General features: G+C 40.3%; 2 non-coding genes across 2 annotated transcripts; one reads left to right on the plus strand and one right to left on the minus strand.

Moving 5' to 3' along the window:
• Positions 1-2725: 2725 nt before the first annotated feature.
• On the minus strand, positions 2726-2833 carry LOC141588961 (small nucleolar RNA R71). Its single transcript, XR_012519926.1, has one exon. It is a non-coding gene; the product is annotated as a small nucleolar RNA R71 (small nucleolar RNA).
• Positions 2834-15148: 12315 nt separating this feature from the next.
• LOC141588836 (small nucleolar RNA R71) lies at positions 15149-15255 on the plus strand. Its single transcript, XR_012519806.1, has one exon. It is a non-coding gene; the product is annotated as a small nucleolar RNA R71 (small nucleolar RNA).
• The last annotated feature ends 4068 nt before the right edge of the window (positions 15256-19323 follow it).

Below are 19323 nucleotides of genomic sequence, written 5' to 3' on the forward strand. Positions count from 1 at the left end.
GGGGGGTTTTAATCCCGTTAAATTTGAATTGCACAGGGGAGACGAGCGGATTTGGGTCAAGACGCTCGGATTCTCTGTCAGCTTATTTCAGAAAAGAAGACAGTGCTGAGACGAGCGTCTTCAGGAGGAGACGAGCGTCTTTCTGAAGGGAGACGAGCGGATTTCCTTGAGGACGCTCGGATTCTTTGTTAGGGAGAAATCCCAAATTTTAAAAGCAACAAGATGAGCAGATCCTCTGTGAGACGAGCGTCTTGGCTGAGACGAGCGGATTCTATATGGAGACGCTCGGATCTTCAGTTAGACCAAAATGTTTCCTTCCCAGCTATCTCAGGACGAGCGTTTTCTTCACAAGACGCTCAGATTTTCTTTCAGGACGAACGAGTTCTTGTCGGGCCGCTCGGATTTTCCATGTACCTCACGGATTCAGTTCCACCCGTGGGTATTTCATAACCCGTGTCATTTAATCTTCATTCCTTTGGTCTTCATTGTGGGGACACTACGAAGGCTTGGATAGCCTAGGCAGTTGCTATCCCCACACTATGTTAAAACACTACACATCAATAAACATATAAGTCCCTCCCTCACTTTTCTCAAAATGATTATCTTGTCAAGGCATAAAAATACAAATCCAAAATTGACAAAAATACAATAAGTAAAATGCAAGTTAAAGGGTTAGATTATTTACAAGTGGTGGTTTAGGGAGGACTCCACCAAACTATCATCCATGTATGAGATGTCAAGGGGGCATAGCCAAGGTGTTGTTGATGTTGCTTAACATCTTGAAGAAGTCGTCGAAAGCTTGTTCATTGTTATGATAAAGATCTTCAATAGACCATTGCACATGTTGTTCTTCGTTGTGGTGACCCGAATAAAGAAGGTCACCTGATACGTGCATATTCTATACACTTTATTTGCAATTTTGGCACGTATTTCCATGCATAATTGTTAGCTTAAGGCTACTATTTCTCCCGAAACTGTTTACTTTGCAATTTCTATGATTTATTGTAGGAATGAGTGAAAGTGGGCTAAATCAAGCCTAAACCGTCCTCCGGAGGCAACTTCAAGGAAGCTTGGAAGAAGGGAGTCCGTACTCACTCACCTCGGGATGCGTGCATGGAGCTTAGAGGCTGATTGGAAGAGGAAAGGAGGTTACTGCACAGCTCAGCTGGTCGATCGACCAGCATCATCAGTCGATCGACCATGGAACTTCAGCGGATGCTACTGTACTTCACTCACTAGTCGATCGACCATGCCCCTCAGTCGATCGACCAAGCCGCGCAGCGGAGATTTATTTTTCGTGTTAGACTTTTAAAAGCCCAATTTGTAATTAACTTTTGGGCATCGTTTATCAGTAGAACGCAGAATACTTTTAGGTTATGTTTTTCATTATTCAAGAACTCAGTTTAGATCTAGTCTAGAGGAAAGAAAGAGGGACGACGAATCCCGAATTCAATTACTTTGTTCATCATTTTAATTAGTAAGTTTTTATGCAAATTCTTCCTTCTTTAATTTCTTGTTATTTCAATTCTTGTTTTTACCAATTTAATTTCAGCAATTAAGTTCTTACCTTTTGTCTTTAATTCAATTCAATCATGTCAAACTTGTTCTTTATTATCAATTGCAATTGTTATAGTCTTGATTATGCATAGCTAATTTTATTGATTGGGAACGAGGTGAGCCATGGCATAAATTAGGGTTGTTTTGTTAGTATGAATTCTTTCATATCGATCTTATTACCTTTTGATAAACCTTTTTTTTACTATATTGAAAGATTAGTAATTTAAGTTATCATTAGATTGGAATTTCCTTTGAGCGAAGGCTTTGAGAAATTCTAGGGAATTAGAAGACCGTAAGGTTAATTTGAGCATTGATCGAAAGGCTTGCTTTTATTTCCTGAGACCGTATTATAGGACCTCTGCTACCTTATTGACGTGACCTTAGCCATGGTGAACCGAAGTTCCCGATCTTCTTTTTATCTTGTTGAGAAATTTCATATTTTAGCAATTAGTCATTAGAATCAACCAAATTCAAACCCCCATTAATTGTTACTTTTATAGACTGAAATAAGCAAATAGAATTGATCTCGTCTCTCTGTGGTTCGACCCTTACTATCACTAGCTATAGTTTTAGTTTGGAATTATAAATTTAATTTTGATACAAAACGACGGTATCAAATTTTGGCGCCGTTGCCGGGGAGACGGTGTAATTCTGTTTGCTTTATTTTTAGTTTATTTTTTTTGTCTCAAGGAACTTTGGTTCCTTGAGGCCGTTGCTTACCTTTGTTTCTAGTTTTGCTTTTGCACAGTTAGAAGACAGGTTTTTGAGAGGAAGACTTGAGTACTCTCAGTTTGGCGAATATGACTACGATATATTACAATCTTCAGCCAAAAGAGCAGCACCTTCCAAAGGGGCACGTGTTACCTACCCCTACTACTGGTCAGTTCGAATTTCGTTCCTTCTATATTGATTTCGTAGAGCGAAATCGCTTTCTTCAGTCTACCGATGAGGATCCTTTGAAGCATATGGAAATTTTCACGGACTCATCATTCCATACCTATACCTACTGGGGACTCGGGATGAAGTAAAGGGGATGATGTTCTTATACTCCTTGAAGGATTCTACGCGAGATTGGTACCGCTACCTTGATAGGGTAGCAACTGGAGTCACAGATTGGACATCTCTCGCATTGGCCTTCTACAAAAATACTTCCCACTTGCAAAGACCGATGCTTTGAGAAGTAAAATCACAAATTTCAAAAAGGACTCGATGAGGAATTTTGTGAAGCATGGGGACGTTTCAAGAATTTGGTTCGGTCTGTCCCTCACCACGGTTTCCAACAGTGGTACTTTTGCAATTTATTCTACAATGCTTTATATGACGATTACAAGGTCATCCTGGACGCAGCTGCGAATGGTAGGTTCCAAAACAATACCGGTCAGAATAAAGGTTGGAACACTATTGAGGAGATGGCAGACAATAGAGCTGAGTTTGGGAGTTCACGTGGAAAATCACGCAAGCAAAGTGATGAAATGAGTGCCGTTGTGACACTCATTACTTCTATTACTGCCCGTCTCGAGAAGCTTGAGACCTCTGAAGCTTCCAAGGAACGAGTTGAAATTCCTATCCATAATTCAGATGAGACCGCGAAATTGAGAGAAATGGTCCAAACTCTTTTGGTTCAAGTGGCGAAAATAGAAGCAGCCGGGATTGAGTCCTCAAAGAATTTTGTGAAGCAGTTGGAGAATATAGAGGCTAAGCAAGTCGCCAATTCTTCAAGCAAATGCGAAGGGACAATTGAAACGATCAATGCCATTAATCTCAGAAGTGGCCTCTCTTATGAAGGCCCCGACAAGCCAAAAGAAGACTCGGGAAATGATGAAGAGGCTAGTTTAATTTCTGGTGCAAAAACGAGCTCAATTGCCAGTACCTCTGGTCGATCGACCACTACTATCAGTCGATCGACTGGAGCGTCAGATGAAAAAGCTTCTGATCAGAAACTATTCACAACCAGCATAAGCAGTCGATCGACCAACATTGCTAGTCGATCGACTGAGACTCCTGACGAAGAAGTTTCTGTCCCGGAACTGTTCACGCCCAGCCAGACTGGTCGATCGACCGTGACCAATGGTCGATCGACTGGGGTTCCAGTGCAGGATGCAAATCCGTCAACTAGTTTGCATGATTCTACACTTATTGATGATTTGACGAAAGTTTTAAACTTACGGAAGCCGAAGGTTACTGATCCTACGGCCAGTGTTGCAATCCCGTATCCGGAGCGTTTAAAGAATACTAAGCTGGAGCGCAAGTTTGGTAAGTTTTTGGAGATGGTCAAGAATCTCGAGGTAACAAATCCTTTCACTGACCTAATTACCCAGGTACCCTCTTACGCCAAGTTTATGAAAGACATTTTGAATCGTAAGAGAAACTTTCGTGATGATGGTAATGTTGCTTTTGTGGAAGAATGCAATGCTCTTTCGCAAATTAATATACCACCCAAATTAAAGGACCCGGGTAGTTTTTCAATTCCTTGTACTATAGGTAACCACGAAATTGGAAAGGCCCTTTGCGATCTAGGGGCCAGTGTCAGTGTCATACCATACTCTGTTTGCGAAAGGCTAAATATTGGTAGACTTAAGGTGACCGATATCACCCTTCAGATGGCAAACAGGTCGACTCAGAGACCTTTAGGAGTCTTAGAGGATGTACCCGTTCGAGTGGGTAAGTTTTTTATTCCTATCGATTTCGTTGTTTTGGACATTGCAGAGGACAGTCAGATACCTATTATTTTAGGTAGACCATTTTTACATACAGCTGGAGTTGTAATAGATGTCAAACGCGGAATCATTACCTTAGAGGTAGGGAATGACACCATTGAGTTCAGTCTTGCTCGTAAGGCGACTGAACCTGCTGACGATGATACGTGTTATTCCATTGATATTGTTGACATGGCTGTTAGTTATAATTGGAGGGAATCCTTAGCCAAGGATCCCTTAGCTGATCTAACTCGTTCAGATGAGTGTGCAGGTAATACAGCGGAGAATGCTGAGAAGCCAGATGCTTTGGTAGCCTCAATGGAAAGCTACGAGCTCACAGAGGAAGAAGATGAGATGCTCTTGAGCCTGGCCAACGAGAATTTGGTAAACACATGCTATTCCATTGAAGCTGATTCCATCTGCGCTGTAGAGGTAAAGGTGCTTGAGCGTAAGCCACTTCCTCCTAATCTTAAGTATGTTTTTCTAGATGATACAGAGCAGTACCCAGCTATTGTTAGTGTTAAGCTTAATGATGACCAGCTGTCTGCTTTGATGTGTGTGCTTAAGAAAAACAGAAAGGCTCTAGGTTACTCTTTCGATGATATTAAGGGCATCAGCCCTGATATTTGCATGCACAGGATAGAGCTAGAGGAAGGCCACAAGCTTTACAGACAGGGTCAATGCAAGTTGAACCCAAAGATGCAAGAAGTTGTTATGGCTGAGGTGATGAAACTACTCGATGCAGGTATTATTTATACAGTTGGCAACTCCAAGTGGGTTAGCCCAGTTTAGGTAGTTCCAAAGAAAGGAGGGACTACCGTGGTTAAAAATGAGAAAAATGAATTAATACCAACTCGAGTAGTGACAGGGTGGCGGATGTGCATTGATTATAGACAGCTGAATGCCGCCACCAAGAAAGACCACTTCCCCCTCCCTCTTGTTGACCAAATGACTGAAAGACTTGCTTCTAACAAATTTTTCTGTTTTCTAGACGGATATTCAGGGTTCTTTCAGATCCCTATTCATCCGGATGATCAGAGTAAGACCACTTTTACCTGTCCGCAGGGGGTTTTTGCGTACCGCAGGATGCCTTTCGGATTGTGTAACGCCCCAGCTACCTTTCAGAGGTGCATGATGGGGATTTTTTCTGATTATATAGAGAACATTATGGAGTTATTTAAGGACGATTTCTCAGTTTATGGTAATGACTTTGATCGTTGTTTAGCCAACCTTGATAAAGTCATGCAGCGTTGTATTGATGTTAATCTTGTTTTAAACTAGGAGAAGTGTCAGTTTATGGTCAACGAGGGAGTTGTGTTAGGGCATCTGATTTCTGATAAAGGTATACATGTTGACAAAGCAAAAGTGCAGGTGATTGAGCAATTGCCTCCTCACGTGAATGTTAAAGGAGTGAGGAGTTTCCTTGGTCACGCTGGTTTTTATCGGCGTTTCATTAAGGATTTTTCAAAAATTGCTAAACCATTTACACAATTGCTCCTTAAGGATGTTGTCTTTGAGTTTACTGATGAGTGCCTTTCAGCTTTTAACAGGTTAAAGGAGGCTCTAGTTTCTGCACCTATCATTCACCAATTACTTTGATTGGGATCTCCCATTTGAGATTATGTGTGATGCCAGCGATTATGCGATCGGTGCAGTTTTGGGACAGCGGAAGAATAAAGCGTTGAATGCCATATACTATGCGAGCAGAACTATGGATGAGGCTCAAGTCAATTATTATACCACTGAGAAGGAGTTTTTAGCTGTAGTTTTTGCCTTAGACAAATTTCGGTCTTATTTGTTAGGTTATAAGGTTACTGTTTATACTGACCATGCAGCGCTGAAGAGTCTCTTTCTCAAGAAGGATGCGAAGCCGAGGCTTTTGAGGTGGATACTCCTTTTACAGGAGTTTGATTTGGAGATCAAAGATAAGAAAGGGGTAGAGAATGTGGTGGCTGACCATTTATCTCGCTTTCGCAACCGACGAAAGGAGGATTCGTTACCTATTAATGATTCTTTTCCGATGAGAGTCTCATTAGCTATTACTACTTCAGGGTCTTATCCACCTCCGTGGTTTGCTGATTTTGCTAACTTTGCTGTGACAGGTAGGATACCACCCGAGCTTTCATGGCAGCAGAAGAAGCGGTTCGCTTATGATGCTAGACAATACTTTTGGGATGATCCTTATGTTTTCAAGGAATGCGCAGACGGTCTTATCCGGAGATGTGTGCCTCAATGGGAGGTGAAGGCTATCCTAGAAACTTGCCACTCTTCTGCCTATGGTGGTCACCATGGTCCATCCCGGACTGTGGCCAAGGTACTCCAATCTGGCTTCTATTGGCCAACTTTGCATGCAGATAGTCGCAATTTTGTTGCTGAGTGCGATGCTTGTCAAAGATCGGGGAATATTTCCAAGAGACATGAGATGCCACAGGTAGGCATTCTTGAGGTTGAGATTTTCGATGTCTGGGGCATTGATTATCAAGGACCTTTTCCGAGTAGTCAAGGTAATAAATATATCCTCGTAGATGTAGATTATGTATCCAAATGGGTAGAAGCTATTGCTACTCCCCATTGCGATGCAAAAGCAGTGATTAAACTGTTTAAAAAGATTATTTTCCCTCGTTTTTGTGTCCCTGGGGTTGTCATTAGCGATGGGGGAATGCATTTTAAAGCGAAACAACTTAGTGCTTTATTGACTAAATTCGGTGTCCAACATCATAGTGGTTTGGGGTATCACCCCCAGACTAGTGGGCAGGTTGAGATTTCTAACAGGGAACTGAAAGAAGTCTTAGCTAAAGTTGTTTCTAAATCACGGAAAGAATGGAGTCTTAAGTTAGATGATGTCTTATGGGCTTATAGAACCGCGTTTAAGACGCCAATCGGGATGTCACCATACCGATTGATTTATGGTAAGACATGTCATTTACCTGTTGAGTTGGAGCGTAAGTCTTAGTGGGCTATATGTGATTTGAATTTGGATCCTAACCTCTCTCGTGAGAAACGCATGACACAGCTGAATGAGCTAGAGGAATTTAGGCTGCTGGCCTATGATAATGCTAGGATCTACAAAGAGAAAACAAAGCGCTGGCACGACAAGAGAATCATCAAGCGCGAGTTCCATATTGGCGATAAGGTACTTCTTTTTAACGCACGTATCCGTTTATTTCCTGGTAAGCTGAAATCCAGGTGGACTGGCCCCTATACGGTCACAAAGACACAAAATTCGGATCGATTGAATTGGAGACCTCTCTTTGGAGAAAGGTTCAAAGTTAATGGCCAATATGTGAAACATTATCACGGAGCAGACGATTTCGTTGGGCAGGTCGAAGTACTATACTTTGACCCAATTTTAGAAGCTGCAAACTGAGGTAAAAAGGTCGTGCGGAACCTCTTAAACCAGCGCTAACCGGGAGGCAACCCGGCTTGTAAACTTTTGTAATTAGGATCTTTACAGTTTTATTTCAATTATTTTGCATTAGGACCTTTAGCTTGTTTCCTTTTAATTAGCAATTTCTTGGTTCGGAGAATATGCACCTTTGAAAATTTTTGCAGATGATTATTTTATGCAAAGTGCGCAGGTGATTTACTGAATGTTTGTGAGAGAAAGACGGGAAATTATGATGGCAAAATGAATTTTTGACGAATTTGAGTTTAATTGCTAGCGTCATCAGTCGATCGACTAAGTTACTCAGTCGATCGACTGATGAGGGAAAAGCAGAAGCCACTGTATAGGAGAGATTGGTCGATCGACTGGGTCATGTAGTCGATCGACCACCAGGCGAAAAGGCATAAGGGCTGTTTGAGGAAGACTGGTCGATCGACCGAGTCAAGTGGTCGATCGACCACATCGCGAGCTCAGAACGCACGTTAATAGGGAAGTGTTGCTTCACTCTTCATTCACTCTTTCACTTTCACAAAACCAGAAAAATCAAAAGCAAACCCTATTTTCTTCCCCCTTTTTCGCGATTTTCTTGCTAATCCATCCCTTCATCTCGATTTTTCTTGCTTAAATCTTCAAGTTCTCGTCAAAGGTATGTCTCTAATCCCTTCTTACTCCTTTATATTCGATTTCACTGAAGTTTCATGCCCAAATTTCGAACATTGTTACATTGAGACGGAAAAATCGAATTGGGGGAAATCGATTTAGGGCTAGTTTCTTGTCGGTTTTTTATTCTTTTATTGCTTTCTCTACCCTTTTCCCTTGATTTTCGAAATAAATTAGCAACTAGGAGGTGTTTAATGCAATTTTCCCCAAATTTTCAAAACCCTAATTCGGTTTCCAATTTCTGATTATTGGTTAGGGTTTCGTAAATTGACATTGTTGATGGTTATGGGAATCTAGTTGTTAATTTTGTTCATTTTGTAGGAAGCAAAGATGACAAAGGGAAAGCAGGCGATGTACGCGGGTCAGTCCAGTCAGGGAGTTGCCAAGCGGCCGCGGGGTCCACCATTGATGATCGAGGCAACTACGGATAGTCTACCTGACTATCCGCAGGTTATTTTTTCCAATTCTACTCAGCGTGCTAAGTTCGCTCTTTTTGCCGCGAAAATGAAAGTAACAGCCACCCGATTTCTTCACAAACCCACTTTAGAGAAATTAGGCTGTTTTGATTCTGTTGTGTCCCTGCTAAATGGGACAGGAATGACGGGTCTTGTGGACATGGCTGAGTTCACATATTACATTTTGACCCTCGAGTTCTTTTCGTCTTATGCTTTTGACCCGGCTTCTTTTGAGGAAAATAAGAATAATGCTTGCATTTCTTTTCGGCTATTCAATGTCAACTACTCCCTGACATTAGCCGACTTTGCTGGATTTTTGGGTCTTTATTTCGAGGGTAACACCTCAGAAACTTCTGATGTTCACCGAGTCATGTGGTCTTGCATTAGTGACTGGAACGGGCCTAGGAAGACGGGCACTTCCGTCCACTTGCCCCCTTTTCGTTATTTTCTACGGCTAATGGGTAATACCATTTTCGCCGTAAAGAGTCAAATAATGTGAATAACATTGAACTGTCTATCTTGGCGGGCTATCTGAACATTGAAAGTCGGGTAGCCCGTATCTATAACATCGCTTTTTTGACTGCCGCTCACTTTCAGACTGTAAGTGAGGGCACTTTGACCACTATTGCTTGTGGTGGGTTGGTGACACGTATCGCCAACCGCCTAGTTCTTCTTTTCCCTCGAGAGGAGGCTCCTATTGACCCTGACCTACGCTTCATGGATCTTGCCTACGCGAGGTCTGTGAAGTGGGTCGATAGTCGGAGTCGATGGAAGATTGACTCTTTCATCTGCGGCCCCATCCCCGTCCTTAGCCTCCCTCCTATCCTGCCCCTTACCACTGTCCAGGGGGCAGCTCACCCGCCATTGCCTAGCTATAGGCTCCCTATTGGGGCGGGTACCGCTACTGCTAGCACCTCGAGGCGGGCTCATGCCTCTTTTTCACGAGCCTCCTCCTCTTCTACTCCTGCTCCCACCGGCTTCCCGACCACTTTCCGTCCCCCACCACCTACTGTTATCCCTGCGGTCATGGACCAAAGGGCGATATCATGTGTGCTGGGTGACTTGTGCAGGAGCTTTGATTAGCATAGACTAGACACGGCTTTAGCCCTGTACCCAGTTTACGTGGAGTACGCCCGGGGAGGGATGCTCCCACAGGGTGCCTGGACTCACCCGTCCTTCTTTGTCCCTCCGGTGGGCGGTTACCCTCAGCCTGCCAGGAGACCTCCTACCACTACTACTACTGCCGCTGCTGCTGAGGCGGAGGAGGAGGAGAGCGACTCGGGGTCCGGAGAGTCTAGTGGTTCCGAGTACGACGGCGGCGATTAGATGCTTGTGACCTCCCCGTTTTTGGCTGGTTTGGGGAGGTCGTCTTTTGTGAGTTTCCTATCCTTCTTTATTAGTTTCCCTTTTATTTTGTTGTGCTTTTATTCTTCCCTATTTCTGCCGGTGATTTGCTGCTGAGCACAATGGGGACATTGTGCGTTTTGGTTTGGGGAGGGTATTTGCATATGTCTTTTGCATCTGCATTTGTTTTTTATTGCATTTCAGTCACACGTTTATTGCATTTTAGCTTGCATTTTTTTTTCAATTCAAAAAAAAAAAATTGAAAAAAATTCAAAAAAAATAAAAAATATCACGTTTACTTTTGCATATAGTCGAGTCAGATTGGCGTTTATTAATGATGATATTGCACTATTAGTCAAATATGCCATTCCTTGCCTTTTCACAGCTGCTTAGCGAGAATTAAAAGTGATTTCTCAAATTTTGTTATGGAATTCACTTCGGGCAATTAGACTTGACTCATTACTTTTTGCAAACTACTTATACTTTCTGAGATATAGAGCCTATAACTGGTGACATTCATGACCGGTTAATTTAGGATTGAGAGTAGTACTCCCGTCATTTCATGTTTTGCACGTGTATGAGTTTTGATTGCTTATTGCCTATACGCATTGGTTTGTGGTCGGTATTACATGTTTTGAGAACTATTGCATCTCCCCCTTTCTCATTTTCCCTCATTTAACTCCACTATAAGCCATATCTGCCAGTTGCCCTCAACTACATCCCATACTTAGCCTACCATTATGTCAAGTTAGGTAGTAGTAGAGGAATTTGTCGAATTATAGCAGTTTGGTTCGTTTCTGCACTATTGGAGTAGGTATTCATGAGAATTGCCGATAATGTGTCAGCTTGAAAAGGAGGAAATCAGGAGAAAAGAAAAAACTCAGAAGAAATGAAAAAAAAAAAGAGGAAGCTGATCTGGGCAGAAGGCACTGGAATTGCAGGGGTGGTCGATCGACTGCTGTTTCTGGTCGATCGACTGCCCATTCCAGAAAAGGAAAATGAAAAAAAAAACAGAAAGAAAGAAAAAAAAAAGAAAAGAATTTGAAAAAAATAATAAGAAAAATCTCGGCGGAGTTGAGAATACACCTCATGTGCTTATTTTATGATTTGGAGGTGTCGGTTTTTGGGATAGTGTGTTGCCTAGACTTTTAAAGGCATGGTTTATTTTTCTAGTTAGAGGAACGGGATGCGGTTTCTGATGGTTTGTTAGGTACTAGCTTGGCTCTTACCCTCACATTTCCATACTTGTTTTGCCCTTTCTTTCCCACTTAGCCTCACATATCCAAATTTTGCAATAGTTCGGCATCTAATAGTCCTTGACGGTGGTTGTGCGTATGTACGGTAGCCAGAATCATTATTCATACTAGTCAAGCATGCATGTTTTGTCGGTCGCAGTCTAGATGAGAGTCTATATTTTCTTCCCACTCTTCTACATATATTCTTACCATTTGCTTTGCTGAGAGAAGAGTGACCCGGGAGAGTCCGAATTTATGAGTCTTGCAAGGTCGAACACCCGATTTAATTCCATGATATGCATAAATTTGTTCACTTTATTTGAGCTTTGCGGTAGTTGATTATGTGCATTAAACGGTTTGGCATTGACTTGTAGCTAGCTCTGAGGTATACTCCTTTCCATTAGGTTTTTATTTGGGTCATAGTGCTTGCTTGGGGACAAGCAAGGTTTGGTTTGGGGAGATTTGATACGTGCATATTCTATACACTTTATTTGCAGTTTTGGCACGTATTTCCATGCATAATTGTTAGCTTACGGCTACTATTTCTCCCGAAACTGTTTACTTTGCAATTTCTATGATTTATTGTAGGAATGAGTGAAAGTGGGCTAAATCAAGCCTAAACCGTCCTCCGGAGGCAACTTCAGGGAAGCTTGGAAGAAGGGAGTCCGTACACACTCACCTCGGGATGTGTGCATGGAGCTTAGAGGCTGGTTGGAAGAGGAAAGGAGGTTAATGCACAGCTCAGCTGGTCGATCGACCAGCATCACCAGTCGATCGACCATGGAACTTCAGCGGATGCTACTGTACTTCACTCACCAGTCGATCGACCATGCCCATCAGTCGATCGACCAAGCCGCGCAGCTGAGATTTATTTTTCGTGTTAGACTTTTAAAAGTCCAATTTGTAATTAACTTTTGGGCATCGTTTATCAGTAGAACGCAGAATACTTTTAGGTTATGTTTTTCATTATTCAAGAACTCAATTTAGTTCTAGTCTAGAGGAAAGAAAGAGGGACGACGAATCCCGAATTCAATTACTTTGTTCATCATTTTAATTAGTAAGTTTTTATGCAAATTCTTCCTTCTTTAATTTCTTGTTATTTCAATTCTTGTTTTTACCAATTTAATTTCAGCAATTAAGTTCTTACCTTTTGTCTTTAATTCAATTCAATCATGTCAAACTTGTTCTTTGTTATCAATTTTGCAATTGTTATAGTCTTGATTATGCATAGCTAATTTTATTGATTGGGAACGAGGTGAGCCATGGCATAAATTAGGGTTGTTTTGTTAGTATGAATTCTTTCATATCGATCTTATTACCTTTTGATAAACCTTTTTTTTACTAGATTGAAAGATTAGTAATTTAAGTTATCATTAGATTGGAATTTCCTTTGAGCGAAGGCTTTGAGAAATTCTAGGAAATTAGAAGACCGTAAGGTTAATTTGAGCATTGATCAAAAGGCTTGCTTGTATTTCCTGAGACCGTATTATAGGACCTCTGCTACCTTATTGACCTGACCTTAGCCATGGTGAACCGAAGTTCCCGATCTTCTTTTTATCTTGTTGAGAAATTTCATATTTTAGCAATTAGTCATTAGAATCAACCAAATTCAAACCCCCATTAATTGTTACTTTTATAGACTGAAATAAGCAAATAGAATTGATCTCGTCTCTCTGTGGTTCGACCCTTACTATCACTAGCTATAGTTTTAGTTTGGAATTATAAATTTAATTTTGATACAAAACGACGGTATCATCACCAAAGCCTTGGTCTAAAGTCATAGCATTGCCAATGTAGGGATTGATTATTCCATCGAATTCATCATCCCATAGACCACATATTTCAATATCTTGCTTCCCAATAGTATCATGAGTTGATGGAAACAACTCCCCTTTCTTCTTGTCATCATGGCCAATGAGGCCTTCTTCTTCTTGTCATGAGTGAGCTTTTCAAGCTCTCATTGTTGAAACTTTCTTGCTCTTTGGATGGAGCATCTTGATATTTATCCACTTTATTTTTCCATATGGGTGGCGATTCTTTACCCATAGCTTGTTCTTTGCATTGAGATGCCAACTTCTTCCTATCACTTTCTCGGCTATAGTGATCAACCATGAAACATGGCTCATGTTGTCGGGGAGCTCTCATTGTCTTATCATGATTAAAAGTGATTGTTTCATCTCCCACTTCAAGGGTGAGCTCTCCATGTTTCACATCAATCACCGCTCCCACGGTGTGCAAGAAAGGTCTTCCTAAGATGATAGGAATGTTGGAATCCTCCTCCAAGCAATAATAACAAAGTCTACCAGGATGAAGAATTTTCCAATTCTAACGGGCACATCTTGCCATACCCCTAAAGGTATCTTTGTTTATCGATCCACCATTTGAAGCGTAATATTAGTGCACTTGAGCTCTCCTATTCCTAGCCTCTTGCTTACCGATTATGGCATGACACTTACGCTTGCCCCTAGGTCACATAAAGCTTTGTTGATTGTAGTGTCACCAATAGTGCATGGAATGGAGAAGCTTCCCGGATCTTTGAGTTTTGGAGGTGAACTTCCTTGAAGAATAGCACTACTCACTTTAGTCAAAGCAATAGTGTCAAGCTTCCGGATGGATTTCTTCCTGGTAAGAATGTCTTTCATGTATTTTGCATAGACCGGAACATGATTAATCAATTCCGTGAATGGAATTGAGACTTCTAAGTTCTTCACAATCTCAATGAACTTTCCAAGTTGTTCATCAAACTTAGGCTTAGCTTGATGACTTGGGAATGGAAGTCTTATCACAATAGTCTCTTTCTCTTTAGCCTTCTCTTCATTCTTCTTTGAATCTTCTTGAATGGTGGGTTCTTCCTCTCTAGAGTTTTCCACAACTCTTTCCTTATCACTAGCCTCCATAATGTCTTCCTCAATTTGCTCCTTTGGCCCTTCATACCTTGTACCACTCCTCAAATGGATGGTACTCACCAATTCATGTCTTGGGGGATTACCCTGAGGTGGTAATTGCCCCTTTTGGCTTTGAGAGCTATAAGATGCTAATTGAGACATTTGGGTTTCCAACATTTTGGTGTGGGCTAGGATGTTGTTGATGGTGATGTCTTTTGCTTGGCTATCTTTTTGCATTTGAGTGAAAAATTCTTGTTGGTTCTTTTGCATTTGGAGGACCGCTTTTTGAACATCAATGCCTTGGTCATTGGATTGATTGTATGGAGTTTGGTTTTGATAACCTTGGCCTTGGTTGTAAAAGGGTCTTTGAGCTTGGTTTCTCATTGGAGGTGGGGTGTATGTTGTTTGAGGGTTTTGAACATTTTGGCTTTTGTATGAGAGGTTTGGATGGAATTTGGTGTTTTCATTGTAATAGTTGGAATAAGGGGTACCACTCTTGTATGCTTGGAAAGCATTAAATTGTTCACTTGTTCACCTACATTCACTTTGGTCATGTCCCAAAGTTCCACAACTCTCACATACTCCACTTGTAATTGATGAAGATGCCACCATGGTATTAACATGTTGCTTGGGTGATTTGGAGGCCTCTTCAAGTTTAGCCATAGCATTCTCAAACTTCAAATTAATGGTGTCAATGTGAGCACTAAGTTGAGCACCCAATTGAGTAATAGAGTCCACTTCATGCTTTCCTCCTCTAGTAGCCTTCCGAGGTCTACTATATTGTGAGTTATGGACCGCAATTTCCTCAATCTTGTTCCATGTTTTATTATCATCAACTTCGGTAAACATACCATTTGATCCCATATTGAGAATGTTTCGGGAGTCTTCATATAGACCATTTCAAAATTGTTGTACAAGGAACCAATCGCTAAGTCCATGGTGTGGACAAGATCAGCAAGTGTCCTTGAATCTCTTCCATGCTTCATACAAAGATTCCTCGTCCCTTTGTTTGAACCCGGTGATTTGGGCTCTCAACATGTTAGTCTTTTCCGGAGGATAGAATTTCTTGTAGATAGCAAGTGCTAATTTCTTCCAAGAGTCAATACCAAGAGTAGCCTTATCTAGACTCTTTAACCATTGTTTCGCGGAACTAATCAAAGAAAAAGGAAATAAGACCCATCGGATTTGGTCTTGAGTAACTCCGGTTTGAGAAATCGCATCACAATAGTCACAAAAATTCTCCATGTGAGAATGAGGGTCTTCACTAGGCATCCTCCAAATTGACTTTTCTCAACTAGTTGTATGAATGCAGATTTTGCAATGAAATTACCGGTTAAATGTTGTGGTGTGGGAGTACCATTTGGTAGGTTCTCCTCGGTCGGTACGGAATGTGATGAAAATTTAGGCATCGTGGGTTGATTTTGTGGTTGGTTTTGTGTTTGGTTATCCTCTCCTTCTCTTGCAAAAAGGGTTGGTAAACTCAATATTATTTGGTTGAATGTCCACAATCTCACCAATACCTCTCAAAGTATTTCTAGCAAGTCTTCTATTGTTGGTCAAAGTTCTTTCAATTTCAAGATCAATGGGTAACAAGTTACCTTGTGATCTCTTAGACATGCGAAATATCAAACAACTCGAAAACAATTAGAACAAACCTTGAGGAGTTTGACTTCCCCAAGGTAAAGAAAGACACAACTAAAAACAATCAAAGAAAATCAAATCAAGTTAACACCGTACCCGGCAACGGCGCCATTTTTGGTTCGTCGGTTTTGTTATGCGTCGTCAAAAGTTACCTTGACCAAAACAATATTTATAACTTCACAAACTACTCTACTCTTCGTAAAGAGTTAAGTAAAGGTCGGATCCCAAGGGACGGGTATTGATGTAGTATTTTCGATTACAAATGGTTATGTCTAAGGGTGTCACAATTTGGGTTGAGATAGGAGATCAACTAAACTAATCAACAAAGTAAATAAAGTAATGAAAACAAGCAAGATGATTAAAATGAGATGTAAACAATTGATTAAAAGCACTAGGGTGTGATAAGTGCATAATTTACATACTTTTGCTCCTTAGATTAGCTCCATTTTATATGTATTATGCACTACCTTTAGTGTTTATGAGCTAATAGTTGCTTTCTAGTTCCATTTGTATGTTTTCTCATGTTTTGTAGGAAAATGAGCTAAAATGAGCCCAATTCTACTCAAGTACAAATACTAGAAGCATGAGCTAAGCTAAAGAAGAGATGATGGACCAACATGGAAGATGTTCAAGGACTTGCATGGATAAAATGATGGATTAATTTGAAGAATTACAAATGTAAAGTCAAGCCCATAATTCACAAGTCAACAAATGCCTAGGATGCTAAAGTCACATAGAGATCCTTTCTAAGATGTCAAACATTGCATTCAACCGGGTGATTAAAAGAGCATTAAGACTTTACTTAGGATTCCTTGAGCACTAAACCAAGAATTGAAGAGAAAATTAAGAGTGTGCTTAGGATGCCATTTTGGATTACTCTACAAATTTTACTCCCTTATTTCCTATATAAGGGATGCTAATCACACACCTTTACACACCATTCACATACACAATTTCTCATAATTCTCTCTAAGTTTATTAGTTAAATTAGTTTAGTTATTAGCTTAGCTTAGTTTAGATTTACTTTATGTTAAAAACATTTCAATACAATTTCCATTCAAGTTTTATTCCAAAGTTTCATTTCAAGTTATTTCATTACAAGCATTGTTCTTACATTTCTAGTTCATTTCCATATTGCAAGGTAATTTCTATTTAAATTTCCATTATGTTTATCATTTTAATTATCATTAGTGTAGTTTACATTTTCATCATGTTTGAGTAGTTATATTTGTCTAGGGAATAAAGAAAGCCATGCATGATTAAGTAATATGTAAATGTTAAAATAAGGATATGTTAATATTATATAATTGTTTCTATCACATGTTTCCACCATAATGTTTAATCTATGTTTAAAGGCCTTATTCATCGATTAAGTTTGTTCATTCATTCTAAAGTTGAGAGGCACGGAATTGAATTAGACTAAGCATGTGTAGTAGGACGACCTAGTCATGGACGAGAGTTTCTCTAGGACCCGGTCTATGGTTGACACTAATATCGTAAGGTGAGTGTCTTTAAGCCTAAACATTTATCGTAAAATCAACTTCCTAACTCGATATGAGCATTTACATAATTTGCATGTGTGACCCGACCTCCCTAGACATTTTCTTTATTATTGTTTTATCATTATATCAAACCAAACCAATCAACCAACCGTTAATCTACCAAGGTAAAATTCAATCCATAACAATTAATTAATAACTCCCGTCTCCTTTGGGTTCGACCCCTGAGTACTACATTCATTTGTTGTCTAGGGTATAAATATTATCTTTGCATAGCTGTGCGATAGCCTATCAAATTTTGGTGCCGTTTCCGGGGAGACGGTTTTGTTTGGTAATTAGTTGTTGAATTTTATCTTATTTTATTTTGTCTCGAGGAACACTTGTTCCTTGGGATCTTTCTCACGGTTTTCTTGTAGTTTTAGTGCCTTTTTCAGGTGGTAAAACTATCTCAAGGGGATCCTCATATTCGTGCAATGAGTGTATTTTCTTTCCTGCAACAACAAAACCAACCTTTTCATGACTATTTGTCCCAATTTGACGAATATGTTAATCATATTGCTTCTCTTGGATTCATTTACAATGAATATGAATTGGGTCAGGTTGTACTTGAAGGAATGGATTCCGAGTCCCGTGATTTGGCTCTTTACATGAGTTGTGAGAGTCTTTACTACAAGAGTGCGGAGGAGCTTTGGGTATTCCTAAGGTTCATGGCCGACCAATGTCGGGCGGTAGCTCGCCAAGAAAATTTAAGGCGTGTCATAGAAGAGTTCACAACTCTTAATCAAGTTTATTGGGAGCAACAAGCTTCTAAAGTCCGTTCCTTAAAAAGGCTCGGAGACATGCTCACAGAAATGCGAGAAGAAAATGAGCGATGTATCGAAGCTTATACTCTTCCACCTTCCCAATGTGAGTCTTTTGCCCCTAATAATTTAGAATTATTGGAAGACGATGATGATGGTCCGAATTTTTCTTTTGAAATTCCCCTTAACATCACTCCAATTGACCATTTAGAGACTCATATTAATGACATTAACCTTGTAGTAGATGACACCCATGACATGTATGTTGTTGGGCCCATTTTTAATGACGCGAATGAGGTTTCACTCGAGCCTTTGGAAACCGTTGAGAATCATTTCACGGAGGTTGTAGTTGACCCAATTGTGGTTAATGCGGGACTTCGTGATGAGCCTGTCAAGGATAAGTGGGAAGAACCGACCATTTTTAATGAGACCCACCTCCTTGATTCTTCATGCCACCAATTTGAGACCATATATGATGATAATTTATGCACTAACGATTTATTTCATGGTCTTAAGCATGACGCTCCATCTCTTGCTGACGAGTGGAGAAATACGGTGGTTGTTTTTGAAGCCTCTCTTACGCATTTTGATAAGATTTTTCATCCTTATCCTTTGATCTTCTATGTGTTAATGTTATCAACTGCGTATATATGCTTTTGTATTGCCCATGCACATGTATATGATCGGCTTCTAAGGGCTTTGACTTATTTTTTTGAAGGATGATGAATGCCGCAACGTTCGAAAAATAGGAGTCTAGCAAGACTTAAAATTTGCGCTTCTCGGGAGGCAACCCAAGCTTTTATTTATTTTGTTTTTAATTTTCCGCAATTTAATATTTTTGTAGATTATAAATAAAATTACTAGACTTGATGGTGTTTATTTTTGTGTTTGTAGGTAAAAAATGAAGAAAATGAGTCTCGATGAGGTTATGCACGCTTCCCCATGCACAAAACCCCGTTCGAGGTCGTAACTTTCATCAACGGGACGGAATAAAGTATTACGGAGAAAAGTCAAAATTTGCCTAAATGTGGTCAACCCCGATCGGGGACGCAACTTTTTCCGAAAAAAAAAAAATTTAAAAAAATTGCCTAATCACTTGCAAACATCATTCCTTCATCAAACTTTCAATTTTTGGCCCTTTTCTTGAATTATTGATGATTGGAAGA

Source organism: Silene latifolia, chromosome 6 (genome assembly GCF_048544455.1).
Source record: "Silene latifolia isolate original U9 population chromosome 6, ASM4854445v1, whole genome shotgun sequence".
Lineage (NCBI taxonomy): Eukaryota > Viridiplantae > Streptophyta > Magnoliopsida > Caryophyllales > Caryophyllaceae > Silene > Silene latifolia.